The sequence below is a fragment of the Ascaphus truei genome, unplaced genomic scaffold, assembly GCF_040206685.1.
Source record: "Ascaphus truei isolate aAscTru1 unplaced genomic scaffold, aAscTru1.hap1 HAP1_SCAFFOLD_1298, whole genome shotgun sequence".
Classification (NCBI taxonomy): Eukaryota; Metazoa; Chordata; class Amphibia; order Anura; family Ascaphidae; genus Ascaphus; species Ascaphus truei.
The window spans coordinates 9065-29216 of record NW_027454174.1 but is presented as its reverse complement, the minus strand read 5'-3'; the positions used below and the strand labels follow the sequence as shown (position 1 = coordinate 29216).

General features: G+C 43.4%; 1 long non-coding RNA gene across 1 annotated transcript; it reads left to right on the top strand.

The window, feature by feature from the left end:
• The first annotated feature begins 10760 nt into the window (after window positions 1-10760).
• LOC142475639 (uncharacterized) lies at window positions 10761-18687 on the top strand. The gene is made up of 6 exons (XR_012791055.1): window positions 10761-10856; window positions 12101-12211; window positions 14596-14715; window positions 15736-15831; window positions 17276-17379; window positions 18611-18687. It is a non-coding gene; the product is annotated as an uncharacterized LOC142475639 (long non-coding RNA).
• Window positions 18688-20152: the final 1465 nt, after the last annotated feature.

The window sequence follows — 20152 nt, the reverse complement described above, 5'->3', positions numbered from 1 at the left end:
CCTGTGCGTCTCCGCATATATCCCTATACTCAGAGCCGGCTCCGGTCAGTGACATGGGATGCCCAAATATGAGCATACCCATATATGGGCATCCATGCCACTGACCGGAGCCCGCTCTGTTGCGGATATGGAGAGAGACTGGGAGATTTACATCCCCTTATAATTCATATGGTGCATAGTACCGGCACGTATTGTTTTACCGGTACTGTGTACCTTCCTACTTTCACACTGGTACAGTATATGCTGCAGTGGGACTGAGAGGGATATATTGGTAACACATAGTCATTGTTGGGGGAATTCAATCCATTTTGAAAATAGTAATGAAATGTTTTTTACTTTTCTTTTTTTTCAGTAATGAAGAATGAAACATTTCTGTTAAAATTGAATTGGAGGTGAACTGGATTCATCATCAACTCTGCACCAGTGTGAATTGATGTTCTTTAATGTTCTGATAAGGTACATGCAACATCTCTTCCTCAACCCCTGCACCACTCTCTGCCTCTTGCCTCTCTCTCTCCACCTCCCTGCTAAGCGTATTAACCCATCTAATGTAATCCACATTCCATGTCTCACTTTACTCTTCACTTCTCACGTGCCCTCTGGAATGACTGCTCTCTGACTAACAAGGTCTATTTGTACATGACCTCTTCTGCTCTCATCATCCACCACCTCTCATTCCCCTCACCCCTGTCCTACTCGATACCTCAGCTTAATTGAACTCTCTCCTCTGACATCTACCCTTATCTCTAACCTCTCCTCACTTTCTGCTTAAACTAACTATCTTGTTAACTTTTACAATGCTATCATCTCCTCCTCCTCCCTCCTCCTCCTCCCTCCTCCATCATATATATGCCCCTTCTAGGCTCTGACACACTCATCCCTCTAAGGCCATGATTATCATGGGCACATGCTTGGTCATCCACAGTGCGTGCGAGCGATGCAGAGCCGCCTCGGACCTCAGTGCAGGGATTGCTGCATACCCCCAGCATCTGTCACCCACAAACAATACACACACTAATACTCCCCACAATACACACTATAATACCTCCTCAATACTAATCTCCCCAATAATATTATAGCTCCAAACACAATATACACAACACCCTTACACAAGATACACAATCTAGTACTCTCCTCTGCACCTCTACACACAATATAATACTCCCACACACACAATATACACACTACCCTCCTACCCCCATAAAATACAACCAATAATACACACACACTTTGTGGATGTTGGGACCAGCTCCCGGCATGCACCAGTGAAAGAGAGAGGCCCGCAGAAGCTCGGAAGAACTCCCTCCATCCGTGCCTTCCTCCGTTTCACATCTTCTCCCTGTCTCTCTCCCTCCCTTTCCTTGCATCTCCCTGCGTCTTTACGTATACCCAGTCAGTGACGGCTCTGGTCACGTGATGCCTTAATATGGGCTTATCCATATATGTTCATCCACGTCACTAATGTGATGCCCGCACTGTTGCGGAGCTGGTACTTACGACGGGCACTTATTGTTTTATCAGTACTGCGTACCTGACTCTACCGGCCTACTTTCAACACTAGTACAATATGTGCTTCACTACGAGTGAGTGGGGAATATTGGCATCACACAGTCACTGTTGAATATGCCATTCAATCCATTTTGAAAATAGTAATGCAATGTGGTTTTGTTTTGTTTGCTTTTTGCAGTAATGAAGAATGGAAAAGTTATATTAAAATTAAATTGGAGGGGGACTAGATTCAGCATTTCATCATGAACTCTGCACTTGTGAGAATTTAACTTCTTGAATACCCTGACAGGTACACGCAACATTAAGACTATAATCTGCTGTGCAAGCTTTCGTGCTATACCTCCCCCTCAGGTTTTGATTTATACATTTGCTCCCTCAATTCATGTCCTCTAATATTTGAAAGCTCTCTCCTAGCATTTTCTCTTTACCACAGAACGTCATCCCAATGTAACCTCTCTCTTGTTCTTTCTGCTGGCTGTTTCCTCACTCCTCTGTTAAACTTTTCTAATTTCTCTAACTTCCACACTCCTGCTTTTATCCACATGTTCTCCTCTTTCCTTCCCCTACCTTTGCATGTGTCTACACACTGCACCATTTGTACAGACCTCTATTGCAGCTATTTCTGCACTGCTCAATGAAAAGCACTCTTTAATATCCTATTCTCTGGGCCCCCTCTCTCTGCGCCCCCTCTTTTGGCGCCTCCTCTCTCTGCGCCCCCTCTCTCTGCGCCTATCTGTCTCATTCTCTCTACGTCCCTCTCTCTCTACATAGAGCTATCTCTGTCTCTCTCTACACCTATCTCTGTGTCTCCTTCTATGTTTGCTGATGTGTGGGATATCTCTTATAATCTTGAACCTGCTCATATACACATCGGGCCTCCCTGCTAAGAGTGTTAACCTATCTAATGTAATCCACATTCCTTTCCTTACTTTTCTCTTCCCTTCTCCTATGCCATCTGGAATGTCCGTTCTCTGACTAACAAGGCTCTAGTTGTACATGACCTCTTCTGCTCTCATCATTCACAATCAGTCATTCCCCTCACCCCATCTTACCTGTCCCACTGATTTGCCTCTGCTTAATTAAACTCTCCTCTGACATCTACTCTAACCTCTCTGCTCTCTCTCTCTTTCCGCTTAAACTAACAATCTTATTAACTCTTACAATGCTATCCTCCTATCTATATGCCCCCTCTAGGCTCTGACACACTTGTCCCTCTAGCCCACACCCTTGGCTAAATTCCCAAACATGTTCATCACACTTCCACTCGCTGTTCTTAATGCCTATGAAGGAAATCACACAATTGATATTTGATTTTTCTACAGTAAAAATGTCTCCAGTCCTGTATAAAGCTGCTCTCTGGGGCCAAACCACACTACTTTTTTTTCACATTCATCAACACTCAAATTTAATTTACGCTGTCTTTTTTTCCCTGTATTTGACTCCCTCCACTAACCTTCTCCTCACACTTGCCATCCTTCCTTCACTTCTCCTCAAGCATTTGACTACTTCAGAGGCAAGGTGGATGCCACCCACAAGGAGATTCCTTCTGTCCCTTCCCCCTTCTCTCCTTCTACCTAATTCTCCTTCTGCATTTGACTCCTTTTCTTCTCTTACAGAGCTGGAAGCTAATCATCTTCTCTTCTCCCTCTACCACATGCCCTCTAGATCGTATCCCCTCACACCTTACTGCATCGATTAGTCCCCACTCTCACCCACATCTTCAATTCCTCCCTATTCTCTGGCTCTTTACCCTCTTACTTTAAGCCTGTAGTGGTCACCCTTTTCTCAGAAACAACCTACACCCTATGTGCCTTACTAACTACCGCCCTGTATCCCTCCTGCTGTTTGTCTCCTAATTGCTAGAATGTCAACATTCTTAAATCACATTCCCTCCTGGATCCTTTACAACCTGCCTTTCGTACAGCTCGTTCTACAGACTGTGCTTAAAGCAAATTCCCAAGGTCACTTTTCCCTACTAATCCTACTTGATCTATCTGCTGCGTTTGATGCTCTCAATCACTCTCCTCCTTCATATTCTAAACTCTCTCTTGGTATCCGTAACACAGTTCTATCCTGGTTTTCATCATAACTTTCCTGTCACACATTCTCCATCTCTGTTGCTAACATGTCTTCGTCTTCTATTGATCTGTCTGTGGGTATACATCAGGGCTCTGTTCTGAGATCTCTCTTTCTCTCTACATACTATCATTTGGTGACCTCATCAACTCTTTGTGACAATCCTATAAATAACAAATACAAATATCAGGTCATGGGAATAAGTGATTTGGACATAAAAGTAACATTTCGGAAGTGTGGACAACTAATACATCTTGTAGATTGCCTTTACAGTGTGATGTCATTGATTCAGTAGATTGTGTGCAGACCAGGACTGCAGTACAGTGTCACTCACATGGATGACTTGCGTGGTAGAAGCTCAAGAACAAGGATGTCAAACTCCAGTCCTCGAGGGCAGCAAACAGGCCAGGTTTTCAGGATATCCCTACTGAAAACCTGGCCTGTTTGGGACCCTCGAGGACTGGAGTTTGACATGCATGCTCTAGAAGGAGCACAGCTGTGGGTGGGAGGTGGATTTGCTTTGCATCAAATGGTTTGGAGCAAGGTTTATTGTATGTATTATCATAATAACAATGCAATGCTTAACTTTTATTTCAGGAGGGATGACTGCAGAACAGAAGTGAATATTGAAGCCATGTGTTCCTTTTCTTGCAAAAGAGAAAATTTGAAGGACAGTTGAAGAGAAGGAAAATTACTACACAGAGACAGATAAGCAATGTGTATATTTCTCATTTACCATTTAGTATTTGTCGTTTTATTGACTCCACACAATCCGGCTGCTACGGGTTTCACATTGAATATTTTCATCTCTACTCTACCCCTTCCTGTGATCTGAACCATGCAAGTTTTCGTTGATTCAATACATCATGAGTAGAGTGTGGCTACAGTATGAAGTAAAGACCCAAGGACCACATCTACTACCATTCATAACAAGAACATGTGCAGTAGCGCACAGCTGCAGTTCTATGTGATTGTTATGAAAGGTTGAGGTGGTTCAATTCTATGAATCTGGAGTGGGATGGATCCTGTTTGCATCATATGGTTTCATCTAGGCCAGTAGATTATATAACTCTCAGTACAGGTTACACATGGCATCAGTATTAGTGATTTAAAGAGGAGGAAAGCTTCAATGTGGAGAACAAAGCCAAGTAATGTTGAAGTTACTCCTTTTACCATTTACTTGGTCAGTCTGTACTGTCTACTCTCCACACAGCTGCTAAGGATCTTCCATTTTAAATACTTTCACCTCCTATTCTGCACTGCTTTGCTGCCCATTATTCAGAGATGCGTTCCAGTCATGTTTAGCACTCTGAATCTCTCTGCAGTCATTGGTTCAGCACATCATGGGTAGAGCATGGCTACAGATACAGCAAGCTATTATTATTTTACCGGCTGATCACCCATAATATTGCATTAAAACATAGAATATCACTTAATTTCCAAAAGATTCAGTGATGCTGATAATGCAGAATCTCACAACATTTCCCATCATAATGCCATAATGCACAAGTGGGAGAAATAATCCTTGCTATATCTGTACATTGTGTGACGTATTACCTCAATGACCAATGAGAGCAAGTACATCTTCTGTATAGAGCGGCTGTGTTATGATGCAGTTATTGATCATCATTGACATAATCACAAGAATCTTATGCAAAGGGAAATTGTCCGCAGCGAAGTGAGATTTCAGCCCCCAAACGTCTGTAATATTAATGCAATGTCTTACTTTTGTTGCAGTGAACACTGAAGAGACGGATCTACTACAACACTGTACAGGATGAGCATACGCTACAAGCAGCAAAATGATCTTGCAGTTGACAGTATGTTGTTCTGGTAATGTGCACAATTATTATTTATGGGCTACACACCACAGTGCTGGACATATTCTGTTAACTTCAACTCTACTCCTAACATGGAGATGTCTTCCTGGTGTTACTGATTCAGTACATCATATGCACAGTGTGGTTATGATATGATGGATTGATTTAATGAACCCACCAACCAATGATGACATCTGCATCATCTTCTGTAAAGTGCAGCTACAGCATGATATTATCAGCATTTGGTGCGGTATAATCAGAGGTATCTATGTGCTTTTGTGCCTGTTTTAAGTCCTCCAGCTTAACGCCCCTACACCTCCCACTACACAGGCATACTTACTTATGCATACACTGACATCTGGCATACCTACACACACCCCAGGGCCACTTCCTTCCCCTGATGTCAGGGAGAGGATGGGCATGCAGAGTGCAGTAAGTCTCCACGTTACTCTGGCCAACAGTCTTGGCCTACCTCCAGCATCTGTCACCCACAACATCTGTTCCCTCCTTGTAAAGTGCTGAACTATCTCACCTGGGTCAGTGCTATAGCTGATCACAGTGCCCGATCAGGATGTCACTGTGACAGGCAGCAGTGCAGATTGACCGGTCAATCAATGCAGTGCCGCAACATATGCACTAAATGAGATTTCCGTGCCCCCAGTCAGGTTACTCCCTGGGCAGTGACCCTGCTCACACCCTCCCCTAGTTCCACCTCTGATCACAATTATCTCTCTTGGAGAGTGTAGCAAATTGGAGTTGGGGGAATCTCACCTCTGCCATGCATGGTCACAATCTGGGCACAGGACCCAAATAGTGGGCAATGTGGCACTTCTTACAGTAGAGAATAAGTAACTTTATTCTTTACTTGTGTATTAAGGACCTTATTTGCATTAAATTCAGTCCACATGGGACCAAGACTTTCTGGCTTACTGAACAAAGTGGAATTGTTTCGTAGAGGGTGGAGAATTGTATTTTATCTGAAATTACCCCCTCTGCACAAAATACAAACAATTATACCCATACAAGTACCTTGTGGAAGTTGTTGCCCTCTATCTTCCTGTGGTCTCTCCCTGTTTCTCACCGTGCCTCCTCCCATTTCCTTGCACCTCTGCGTCTCCGCATATATCCCTATACTCAGAGCCGGCTCCGGTCAGTGACATGGGATGCCCAAATATGAGCATACCCATATATGGGCATCCATGCCACTGACCGGAGCCCGCTCTGTTGCGGATATGGAGAGAGACTGGGAGATTTACATCCCCTTATAATTCATATGGTGCATAGTACCGGCACGTATTGTTTTACCGGTACTGTGTACCTTCCTACTTTCACACTGGTACAGTATATGCTGCAGTGGGACTGAGAGGGATATATTGGTAACACATAGTCATTGTTGGGGGAATTCAATCCATTTTGAAAATAGTAATGAAATGTTTTTTACTTTTCTTTTTTTTCAGTAATGAAGAATGAAACATTTCTGTTAAAATTGAATTGGAGGTGAACTGGATTCATCATCAACTCTGCACCAGTGTGAATTGATGTTCTTTAATGTTCTGATAAGGTACATGCAACATCTCTTCCTCAACCCCTGCACCACTCTCTGCCTCTTGCCTCTCTCTCTCCACCTCCCTGCTAAGCGTATTAACCCATGCCCTCTAGATCGTATCCCCTCACACCTTACTGCATCTCTTAGTCCCCACTCTCACCCACATCTTCAATTCCTCCCTATTCTCTGGCTCTTTACCCTCTTACTTTAAGCCTGTAGTGGTCACCCTTTTCTCAGAAACAACCTACACCCTATGTGCCTTACTAACTACCGCCCTGTATCCCTCCTGCTGTTTGTCTCCTAATTGCTAGAATGTCAACATTCTTAAATCACATTCCCTCCTGGATCCTTTACAACCTGCCTTTCGTACAGCTCGTTCTACAGACTGTGCTTAAAGCAAATTCCCAAGGTCACTTTTCCCTACTAATCCTACTTGATCTATCTGCTGCGTTTGATGCTCTCAATCACTCTCCTCCTTCATATTCTAAACTCTCTCTTGGTATCCGTAACACAGTTCTATCCTGGTTTTCATCATAACTTTCCTGTCACACATTCTCCATCTCTGTTGCTAACATGTCTTCGTCTTCTATTGATCTGTCTGTGGGTATACATCAGGGCTCTGTTCTGAGATCTCTCTTTCTCTCTACATACTATCATTTGGTGACCTCATCAACTCTTTGTGACAATCCTATAAATAACAAATACAAATATCAGGTCATGGGAATAAGTGATTTGGACATAAAAGTAACATTTCGGAAGTGTGGACAACTAATACATCTTGTAGATTGCCTTTACAGTGTGATGTCATTGATTCAGTAGATTGTGTGCAGACCAGGACTGCAGTACAGTGTCACTCACATGGATGACTTGCGTGGTAGAAGCTCAAGAACAAGGATGTCAAACTCCAGTCCTCGAGGGCCGCAAACAGGCCAGGTTTTCAGGATATCCCTACTGAAAACCTGGCCTGTTTGGGACCCTCGAGGACTGGAGTTTGACATGCATGCTCTAGAAGGAGCACAGCTGTGGGTGGGAGGTGGATTTGCTTTGCATCAAATGGTTTGGAGCAAGGTTTATTGTATGTATTATCATAATAACAATGCAATGCTTAACTTTTATTTCAGGAGGGATGACTGCAGAACAGAAGTGAATATTGAAGCCATGTGTTCCTTTTCTTGCAAAAGAGAAAATTTGAAGGACAGTTGAAGAGAAGGAAAATTACTACACAGAGACAGATAAGCAATGTGTATATTTCTCATTTACCATTTAGTATTTGTCGTTTTATTGACTCCACACAATCCGGCTGCTACGGGTTTCACATTGAATATTTTCATCTCTACTCTACCCCTTCCTGTGATCTGAACCATGCAGGTTTTCGTTGATTCAATACATCATGAGTAGAGGGTGGCTACAGTATGAAGTAAAGACCCAAGGACCACATCTACTACCATTCATAACAAGAACATGTGCAGTAGCGCACAGCTGCAGTTCTATGTGATTGTTATGAAAGGTTGAGGTGGTTCAATTCTATGAATCTGGAGTGGGATGGATCCTGTTTGCATCATATGGTTTCATCTAGGCCAGTAGATTATATAACTCTCAGTACAGGTTACACATGGCATCAGTATTAGTGATTTAAAGAGGAGGAAAGCTTCAATGTGGAGAACAAAGCCAAGTAATGTTGAAGTTACTCCTTTTACCATTTACTTGGTCAGTCTGTACTGTCTACTCTCCACACAGCTGCTAAGGATCTTCCATTTTAAATACTTTCACCTCCTATTCTGCACTGCTTTGCTGCCCATTATTCAGAGATGCGTTCCAGTCATGTTTAGCACTCTGAATCTCTCTGCAGTCATTGGTTCAGCACATCATGGGTAGAGCATGGCTACAGATACAGCAAGCTATTATTATTTTACCGGCTGATCACCCATAATATTGCATTAAAACATAGAATATCACTTAATTTCCAAAAGATTCAGTGATGCTGATAATGCAGAATCTCACAACATTTCCCATCATAATGCCATAATGCACAAGTGGGAGAAATAATCCTTGCTATATCTGTACATTGTGTGACGTATTACCTCAATGACCAATGAGAGCAAGTACATCTTCTGTATAGAGCGGCTGTGTTATGATGCAGTTATTGATCATCATTGACATAATCACAAGAATCTTATGCAAAGGGAAATTGTCCGCAGCGAAGTGAGATTTCAGCCCCCAAACGTCTGTAATATTAATGCAATGTCTTACTTTTGTTGCAGTGAACACTGAAGAGACGGATCTACTACAACACTGTACAGGATGAGCATACGCTACAAGCAGCAAAATGATCTTGCAGTTGACAGTATGTTGTTCTGGTAATGTGCACAATTATTATTTATGGGCTACACACCACAGTGCTGGACATATTCTGTTAACTTCAACTCTACTCCTAACATGGAGATGTCTTCCTGGTGTTACTGATTCAGTACATCATATGCACAGTGTGGTTATGATATGATGGATTGATTTAATGAACCCACCAACCAATGATGACATCTGCATCATCTTCTGTAAAGTGCAGCTACAGCATGATATTATCAGCATTTGGTGCGGTATAATCAGAGGTATCTATGTGCTTTTGTGCCTGTTTTAAGTCCTCCAGCTTAACGCCCCTACACCTCCCACTACACAGGCATACTTACTTATGCATACACTGACATCTGGCATACCTACACACACCCCAGGGCCACTTCCTTCCCCTGATGTCAGGGAGAGGATGGGCATGCAGAGTGCAGTAAGTCTCCACGTTACTCTGGCCAACAGTCTTGGCCTACCTCCAGCATCTGTCACCCACAACATCTGTTCCCTCCTTGTAAAGTGCTGAACTATCTCACCTGGGTCAGTGCTATAGCTGATCACAGTGCCCGATCAGGATGTCACTGTGACAGGCAGCAGTGCAGATTGACCGGTCAATCAATGCAGTGCCGCAACATATGCACTAAATGAGATTTCCGTGCCCCCAGTCAGGTTACTCCCTGGGCAGTGACCCTGCTCACACCCTCCCCTAGTTCCACCTCTGATCACAATTATCTCTCTTGGAGAGTGTAGCAAATTGGAGTTGGGGGAATCTCACCTCTGCCATGCATGGTCACAATCTGGGCACAGGACCCAAATAGTGGGCAATGTGGCACTTCTTACAGTAGAGAATAAGTAACTTTATTCTTTACTTGTGTATTAAGGACCTTATTTGCATTAAATTCAGTCCACATGGGACCAAGACTTTCTGGCTTACTGAACAAAGTGGAATTGTTTCGTAGAGGGTGGAGAATTGTATTTTATCTGAAATTACCCCCTCTGCACAAAATACAAACAATTATACCCATACAAGTACCTTGTGGAAGTTGTTGCCCTCTATCTTCCTGTGGTCTCTCCCTGTTTCTCACCGTGCCTCCTCCCATTTCCTTGCACCTCTGCGTCTCCGCATATATCCCTATACTCAGAGCCGGCTCCGGTCAGTGACATGGGATGCCCAAATATGAGCATACCCATATATGGGCATCCATGCCACTGACCGGAGCCCGCTCTGTTGCGGATATGGAGAGAGACTGGGAGATTTACATCCCCTTATAATTCATATGGTGCATAGTACCGGCACGTATTGTTTTACCGGTACTGTGTACCTTCCTACTTTCACACTGGTACAGTATATGCTGCAGTGGGACTGAGAGGGATATATTGGTAACACATAGTCATTGTTGGGGGAATTCAATCCATTTTGAAAATAGTAATGAAATGTTTTTTACTTTTCTTTTTTTTCAGTAATGAAGAATGAAACATTTCTGTTAAAATTGAATTGGAGGTGAACTGGATTCATCATCAACTCTGCACCAGTGTGAATTGATGTTCTTTAATGTTCTGATAAGGTACATGCAACATCTCTTCCTCAACCCCTGCACCACTCTCTGCCTCTTGCCTCTCTCTCTCCACCTCCCTGCTAAGCGTATTAACCCATCTAATGTAATCCACATTCCATGTCTCACTTTACTCTTCACTTCTCACGTGCCCTCTGGAATGACTGCTCTCTGACTAACAAGGTCTATTTGTACATGACCTCTTCTGCTCTCATCATCCACCACCTCTCATTCCCCTCACCCCTGTCCTACTCGATACCTCAGCTTAATTGAACTCTCTCCTCTGACATCTACCCTTATCTCTAACCTCTCCTCACTTTCTGCTTAAACTAACTATCTTGTTAACTTTTACAATGCTATCATCTCCTCCTCCTCCCTCCTCCTCCTCCCTCCTCCTCCTCCCTCCTCCATCATATATATGCCCCTTCTAGGCTCTGACACACTCATCCCTCTAAGGCCATGATTATCATGGGCACATGCTTGGTCATCCACAGTGTGTGCGAGCGATGCAGAGCCGCCTCGGACCTCAGTGCAGGGATTGCTGCATACCCCCAGCATCTGTCACCCACAAACAATACACACACTAATACTCCCCACAATACACACTATAATACCTCCTCAATACTAATCTCCCCAATAATATTATAGCTCCAAACACAATATACACAACACCCTTACACAAGATACACAATCTAGTACTCTCCTCTGCACCTCTACACACAATATAATACTCCCACACACACAATATACACACTACCCTCCTACCCCCATAAAATACAACCAATAATACACACACACTTTGTGGATGTTGGGACCAGCTCCCGGCATGCACCAGTGAAAGAGAGAGGCCCGCAGAAGCTCGGAAGAACTCCCTCCATCCGTGCCTTCCTCCGTTTCACATCTTCTCCCTGTCTCTCTCCCTCCCTTTCCTTGCATCTCCCTGCGTCTTTACGTATACCCAGTCAGTGACGGCTCTGGTCACGTGATGCCTTAATATGGGCTTATCCATATATGTTCATCCACGTCACTAATGTGATGCCTGCACTGTTGCGGAGCTGGTACTTACGACGGGCACTTATTGTTTTATCAGTACTGCGTACCTGACTCTACCGGCCTACTTTCAACACTAGTACAATATGTGCTTCACTACGAGTGAGTGGGGAATATTGGCATCACACAGTCACTGTTGAATATGCCATTCAATCCATTTTGAAAATAGTAATGCAATGTGGTTTGGTTTTGTTTGCTTTTTGCAGTAATGAAGAATGGAAAAGTTATATTAAAATTAAATTGGAGGGGGACTAGATTCAGCATTTCATCATGAACTCTGCACTTGTGAGAATTTAACTTCTTGAATACCCTGACAGGTACACGCAACATTAAGACTATAATCTGCTGTGCAAGCTTTCGTGCTATACCTCCCCCTCAGGTTTTGATTTATACATTTGCTCCCTCAATTCATGTCCTCTAATATTTGAAAGCTCTCTCCTAGCATTTTCTCTTTACCACAGAACGTCATCCCAATGTAACCTCTCTCTTGTTCTTTCTGCTTGCTGTTTCCTCACTCCTCTGTTAAACTTTTCTAATTTCTCTAACTTCCACACTCCTGCTTTTATCCACATGTTCTCCTCTTTCCTTCCCCTACCTTTGCATGTGTCTACACACTGCACCATTTGTACAGACCTCTATTGCAGCTATTTCTGCACTGCTCAATGAAAAGCACTCTTTAATATCCTATTCTCTGGGCCCCCTCTCTCTGCGCCCCCTCTTTTGGCGCCTCCTCTCTCTGCGCCCCCTCTCTCTGCGCCTATCTGTCTCATTCTCTCTACGTCCCTCTCTCTCTACATAGAGCTATCTCTGTCTCTCTCTACACCTATCTCTGTGTCTCCTTCTATGTTTGCTGATGTGTGGGATATCTCTTATAATCTTGAACCTGCTCATATACACATCGGGCCTCCCTGCTAAGAGTGTTAACCTATCTAATGTAATCCACATTCCTTTCCTTACTTTTCTCTTCCCTTCTCCTATGCCATCTGGAATGTCCGTTCTCTGACTAACAAGGCTCTAGTTGTACATGACCTCTTCTGCTCTCATCATTCACAATCAGTCATTCCCCTCACCCCATCTTACCTGTCCCACTGATTTGCCTCTGCTTAATTAAACTCTCCTCTGACATCTACTCTAACCTCTCTGCTCTCTCTCTCTTTCCGCTTAAACTAACAATCTTATTAACTCTTACAATGCTATCCTCCTATCTATATGCCCCCTCTAGGCTCTGACACACTTGTCCCTCTAGCCCACACCCTTGGCTAAATTCCCAAACATGTTCATCACACTTCCACTCGCTGTTCTTAATGCCTATGAAGGAAATCACACAATTGATATTTGATTTTTCTACAGTAAAAATGTCTCCAGTCCTGTATAAAGCTGCTCTCTGGGGCCAAACCACACTACTTTTTTTTCACATTCATCAACACTCAAATTTAATTTACGCTGTCTTTTTTTCCCTGTATTTGACTCCCTCCACTAACCTTCTCCTCACACTTGCCATCCTTCCTTCACTTCTCCTCAAGCATTTGACTACTTCAGAGGCAAGGTGGATGCCACCCACAAGGAGATTCCTTCTGTCCCTTCCCCCTTCTCTCCTTCTACCTAATTCTCCTTCTGCATTTGACTCCTTTTCTTCTCTTACAGAGCTGGAAGCTAATCATCTTCTCTTCTCCCTCTACCACATGCCCTCTAGATCGTATCCCCTCACACCTTACTGCATCGATTAGTCCCCACTCTCACCCACATCTTCAATTCCTCCCTATTCTCTGGCTCTTTACCCTCTTACTTTAAGCCTGTAGTGGTCACCCTTTTCTCAGAAACAACCTACACCCTATGTGCCTTACTAACTACCGCCCTGTATCCCTCCTGCTGTTTGTCTCCTAATTGCTAGAATGTCAACATTCTTAAATCACATTCCCTCCTGGATCCTTTACAACCTGCCTTTCGTACAGCTCGTTCTACAGACTGTGCTTAAAGCAAATTCCCAAGGTCACTTTTCCCTACTAATCCTACTTGATCTATCTGCTGCGTTTGATGCTCTCAATCACTCTCCTCCTTCATATTCTAAACTCTCTCTTGGTATCCGTAACACAGTTCTATCCTGGTTTTCATCATAACTTTCCTGTCACACATTCTCCATCTCTGTTGCTAACATGTCTTCGTCTTCTATTGATCTGTCTGTGGGTATACATCAGGGCTCTGATCTGAGATCTCTCTTTCTCTCTACATACTATCATTTGGTGACCTCATCAACTCTTTGTGACAATCCTATAAATAACAAATACAAATATCAGGTCATGGGAATAAGTGATTTGGACATAAAAGTAACATTTCGGAAGTGTGGACAACTAATACATCTTGTAGATTGCCTTTACAGTGTGATGTCATTGATTCAGTAGATTGTGTGCAGACCAGGACTGCAGTACAGTGTCACTCACATGGATGACTTGCGTGGTAGAAGCTCAAGAACAAGGATGTCAAACTCCAGTCCTCGAGGGCAGCAAACAGGCCAGGTTTTCAGGATATCCCTACTGAAAACCTGGCCTGTTTGGGACCCTCGAGGACTGGAGTTTGACATGCATGCTCTAGAAGGAGCACAGCTGTGGGTGGGAGGTGGATTTGCTTTGCATCAAATGGTTTGGAGCAAGGTTTATTGTATGTATTATCATAATAACAATGCAATGCTTAACTTTTATTTCAGGAGGGATGACTGCAGAACAGAAGTGAATATTGAAGCCATGTGTTCCTTTTCTTGCAAAAGAGAAAATTTGAAGGACAGTTGAAGAGAAGGAAAATTACTACACAGAGACAGATAAGCAATGTGTATATTTCTCATTTACCATTTAGTATTTGTCGTTTTATTGACTCCACACAATCCGGCTGCTACGGGTTTCACATTGAATATTTTCATCTCTACTCTACCCCTTCCTGTGATCTGAACCATGCAAGTTTTCGTTGATTCAATACATCATGAGTAGAGTGTGGCTACAGTATGAAGTAAAGACCCAAGGACCACATCTACTACCATTCATAACAAGAACATGTGCAGTAGCGCACAGCTGCAGTTCTATGTGATTGTTATGAAAGGTTGAGGTGGTTCAATTCTATGAATCTGGAGTGGGATGGATCCTGTTTGCATCATATGGTTTCATCTAGGCCAGTAGATTATATAACTCTCAGTACAGGTTACACATGGCATCAGTATTAGTGATTTAAAGAGGAGGAAAGCTTCAATGTGGAGAACAAAGCCAAGTAATGTTGAAGTTACTCCTTTTACCATTTACTTGGTCAGTCTGTACTGTCTACTCTCCACACAGCTGCTAAGGATCTTCCATTTTAAATACTTTCACCTCCTATTCTGCACTGCTTTGCTGCCCATTATTCAGAGATGCGTTCCAGTCATGTTTAGCACTCTGAATCTCTCTGCAGTCATTGGTTCAGCACATCATGGGTAGAGCATGGCTACAGATACAGCAAGCTATTATTATTTTACCGGCTGATCACCCATAATATTGCATTAAAACATAGAATATCACTTAATTTCCAAAAGATTCAGTGATGCTGATAATGCAGAATCTCACAACATTTCCCATCATAATGCCATAATGCACAAGTGGGAGAAATAATCCTTGCTATATCTGTACATTGTGTGACGTATTACCTCAATGACCAATGAGAGCAAGTACATCTTCTGTATAGAGCGGCTGTGTTATGATGCAGTTATTGATCATCATTGACATAATCACAAGAATCTTATGCAAAGGGAAATTGTCCGCAGCGAAGTGAGATTTCAGCCCCCAAACGTCTGTAATATTAATGCAATGTCTTACTTTTGTTGCAGTGAACACTGTAGAGACGGATCTACTACAACACTGTACAGGATGAGCATACGCTACAAGCAGCAAAATGATCTTGCAGTTGACAGTATGTTGTTCTGGTAATGTGCACAATTATTATTTATGGGCTACACACCACAGTGCTGGACATATTCTGTTAACTTCAACTCTACTCCTAACATGGAGATGTCTTCCTGGTGTTACTGATTCAGTACATCATATGCACAGTGTGGTTATGATATGATGGATTGATTTAATGAACCCACCAACCAATGATGACATCTGCATCATCTTCTGTAAAGTGCAGCTACAGCATGATATTATCAGCATTTGGTGCGGTATAATCAGAGGTATCTATGTGCTTTTGTGCCTGTTTTAAGTCCTCCAGCTTAACGCCCCTACACCTCCCACTACACAGGCATACTTACTTATGCATACACTGACATCTGGCATACCTACACACACCCCAGGGCCACTTCCTTCCCCTGATGTCAGGGAGAGGATGGGCATGCAGAGTGCAGTAAGTCTCCACGTTACTCTGGCCAACAGTCTTGGCCTACCTCCAGCATCTGTCACCCACAACATCTGTTCCCTCCTTGTAAAGTGCTGAACTATCTCACCTGGGTCAGTGCTATAGCTGATCACAGTGCCCGATCAGGATGTCACTGTGACAGGCAGCAGTGCAGATTGACCGGTCAATCAATGCAGTGCCGCAACATATGCACTAAATGAGATTTCCGTGCCCCCAGTCAGGTTACTCCCTGGGCAGTGACCCTGCTCACACCCTCCCCTAGTTCCACCTCTGATCACAATTATCTCTCTTGGAGAGTGTAGCAAATTGGAGTTGGGGGAATCTCACCTCTGCCATGCATGGTCACAATCTGGGCACAGGACCCAAATAGTGGGCAATGTGGCACTTCTTACAGTAGAGAATAAGTAACTTTATTCTTTACTTGTGTATTAAGGACCTTATTTGCATTAAATTCAGTCCACATGGGACCAAGACTTTCTGGCTTACTGAACAAAGTGGAATTGTTTCGTAGAGGGTGGAGAATTGTATTTTATCTGAAATTACCCCCTCTGCACAAAATACAAACAATTATACCCATACAAGTACCTTGTGGAAGTTGTTGCCCTCTATCTTCCTGTGGTCTCTCCCTGTTTCTCACCGTGCCTCCTCCCATTTCCTTGCACCTCTGCGTCTCCGCATATATCCCTATACTCAGAGCCGGCTCCGGTCAGTGACATGGGATGCCCAAATATGAGCATACCCATATATGGGCATCCATGCCACTGACCGGAGCCCGCTCTGTTGCGGATATGGAGAGAGACTGGGAGATTTACATCCCCTTATAATTCATATGGTGCATAGTACCGGCACGTATTGTTTTACCGGTACTGTGTACCTTCCTACTTTCACACTGGTACAGTATATGCTGCAGTGGGACTGAGAGGGATATATTGGTAACACATAGTCATTGTTGGGGGAATTCAATCCATTTTGAAAATAGTAATGAAATGTTTTTTACTTTTCTTTTTTTTCAGTAATGAAGAATGAAACATTTCTGTTAAAATTGAATTGGAGGTGAACTGGATTCATCATCAACTCTGCACCAGTGTGAATTGATGTTCTTTAATGTTCTGATAAGGTACATGCAACATCTCTTCCTCAACCCCTGCACCACTCTCTGCCTCTTGCCTCTCTCTCTCCACCTCCCTGCTAAGCGTATTAACCCATCTAATGTAATCCACATTCCATGTCTCACTTTACTCTTCACTTCTCACGTGCCCTCTGGAATGACTGCTCTCTGACTAACAAGGTCTATTTGTACATGACCTCTTCTGCTCTCATCATCCACCACCTCTCATTCCCCTCACCCCTGTCCTACTCGATACCTCAGCTTAATTGAACTCTCTCCTCTGACATCTACCCTTATCTCTAACCTCTCCTCACTTTCTGCTTAAACTAACTATCTTGTTAACTTTTACAATGCTATCATCTCCTCCTCCTCCCTCCTCCTCCTCCCTCCTCCATCATATATATGCCCCTTCTAGGCTCTGACACACTCATCCCTCTAAGGCCATGATTATCATGGGCACATGCTTGGTCATCCACAGTGCGTGCGAGCGATGCAGAGCCGCCTCGGACCTCAGTGCAGGGATTGCTGCATACCCCCAGCATCTGTCACCCACAAACAATACACACACTAATACTCCCCACAATACACACTATAATACCTCCTCAATACTAATCTCCCCAATAATATTATAGCTCCAAACACAATATACACAACACCCTTACACAAGATACACAATCTAGTACTCTCCTCTGCACCTCTACACACAATATAATACTCCCACACACACAATATACACACTACCCTCCTACCCCCATAAAATACAACCAATAATACACACACACTTTGTGGATGTTGGGACCAGCTCCCGGCATGCACCAGTGAAAGAGAGAGGCCCGCAGAAGCTCGGAAGAACTCCCTCCATCCGTGCCTTCCTCCGTTTCACATCTTCTCCCTGTCTCTCTCCCTCCCTTTCCTTGCATCTCCCTGCGTCTTTACGTATACCCAGTCAGTGACGGCTCTGGTCACGTGATGCCTTAATATGGGCTTATCCATATATGTTCATCCACGTCACTAATGTGATGCCCGCACTGTTGCGGAGCTGGTACTTACGACGGGCACTTATTGTTTTATCAGTACTGCGTACCTGACTCTACCGGCCTACTTTCAACACTAGTACAATATGTGCTTCACTACGAGTGAGTGGGGAATATTGGCATCACACAGTCACTGTTGAATATGCCATTCAATCCATTTTGAAAATAGTAATGCAATGTGGTTTTGTTTTGTTTGCTTTTTGCAGTAATGAAGAATGGAAAAGTTATATTAAAATTAAATTGGAGGGGGACTAGATTCAGCATTTCATCATGAACTCTGCACTTGTGAGAATTTAACTTCTTGAATACCCTGACAGGTACACGCAACATTAAGACTATAATCTGCTGTGCAAGCTTTCGTGCTATACCTCCCCCTCAGGTTTTGATTTATACATTTGCTCCCTCAATTCATGTCCTCTAATATTTGAAAGCTCTCTCCTAGCATTTTCTCTTTACCACAGAACGTCATCCCAATGTAACCTCTCTCTTGTTCTTTCTGCTGGCTGTTTCCTCACTCCTCTGTTAAACTTTTCTAATTTCTCTAACTTCCACACTCCTGCTTTTATCCACATGTTCTCCTCTTTCCTTCCCCTACCTTTGCATGTGTCTACACACTGCACCATTTGTACAGACCTCTATTGCAGCTATTTCTGCACTGCTCAATGAAAAGCACTCTTTAATATCCTATTCTCTGGGCCCCCTCTCTCTGCGCCCCCTCTTTTGGCGCCTCCTCTCTCTGCGCCCCCTCTCTCTGCGCCTATCTGTCTCATTCTCTCTACGTCCCTCTCTCTCTACATAGAGCTATCTCTGTCTCTCTCTACACCTATCTCTGTGTCTCCTTCTATGTTTGCTGATGTGTGGGATATCTCTTATAATCTTGAACCTGCTCATATACACATCGGGCCTCCCTGCTAAGAGTGTTAACCTATCTAATGTAATCCACATTCCTTTCCTTACTTTTCTCTTCCCTTCTCCTATGCCATCTGGAATGTCCGTTCTCTGACTAACAAGGCTCTAGTTGTACATGACCTCTTCTGCTCTCATCATTCACAATCAGTCATTCCCCTCACCCCATCTTACCTGTCCCACTGATTTGCCTCTGCTTAATTAAACTCTCCTCTGACATCTACTCTAACCTCTCTGCTCTCTCTCTCTTTCCGCTTAAACTAACAATCTTATTAACTCTTACAATGCTATCCTCCTATCTATATGCCCCCTCTAGGCTCTGACACACTTGTCCCTCTAGCCCACACCCTTGGCTAAATTCCCAAACATGTTCATCACACTTCCACTCGCTGTTCTTAATGCCTATGAAGGAAATCACACAATTGATATTTGATTTTTCTACAGTAAAAATGTCTCCAGTCCTGTATAAAGCTGCTCTCTGGGGCCAAACCACACTACTTTTTTTTCACATTCATCAACACTCAAATTTAATTTACGCTGTCTTTTTTTCCCTGTATTTGACTCCCTCCACTAACCTTCTCCTCACACTTGCCATCCTTCCTTCACTTCTCCTCAAGCATTTGACTACTTCAGAGGCAAGGTGGATGCCACCCACAAGGAGATTCCTTCTGTCCCTTCCCCCTTCTCTCCTTCTACCTAATTCTCCTTCTGCATTTGACTCTTTTTCTTCTCTTACAGAGCTGGAAGCAAATCATCTTCTCTTCTCCCTCTACCACATGCCCTCTAGATCGTATCCCCTCACACCTTACTGCATCTCTTAGTCCCCACTCTCACCCACATCT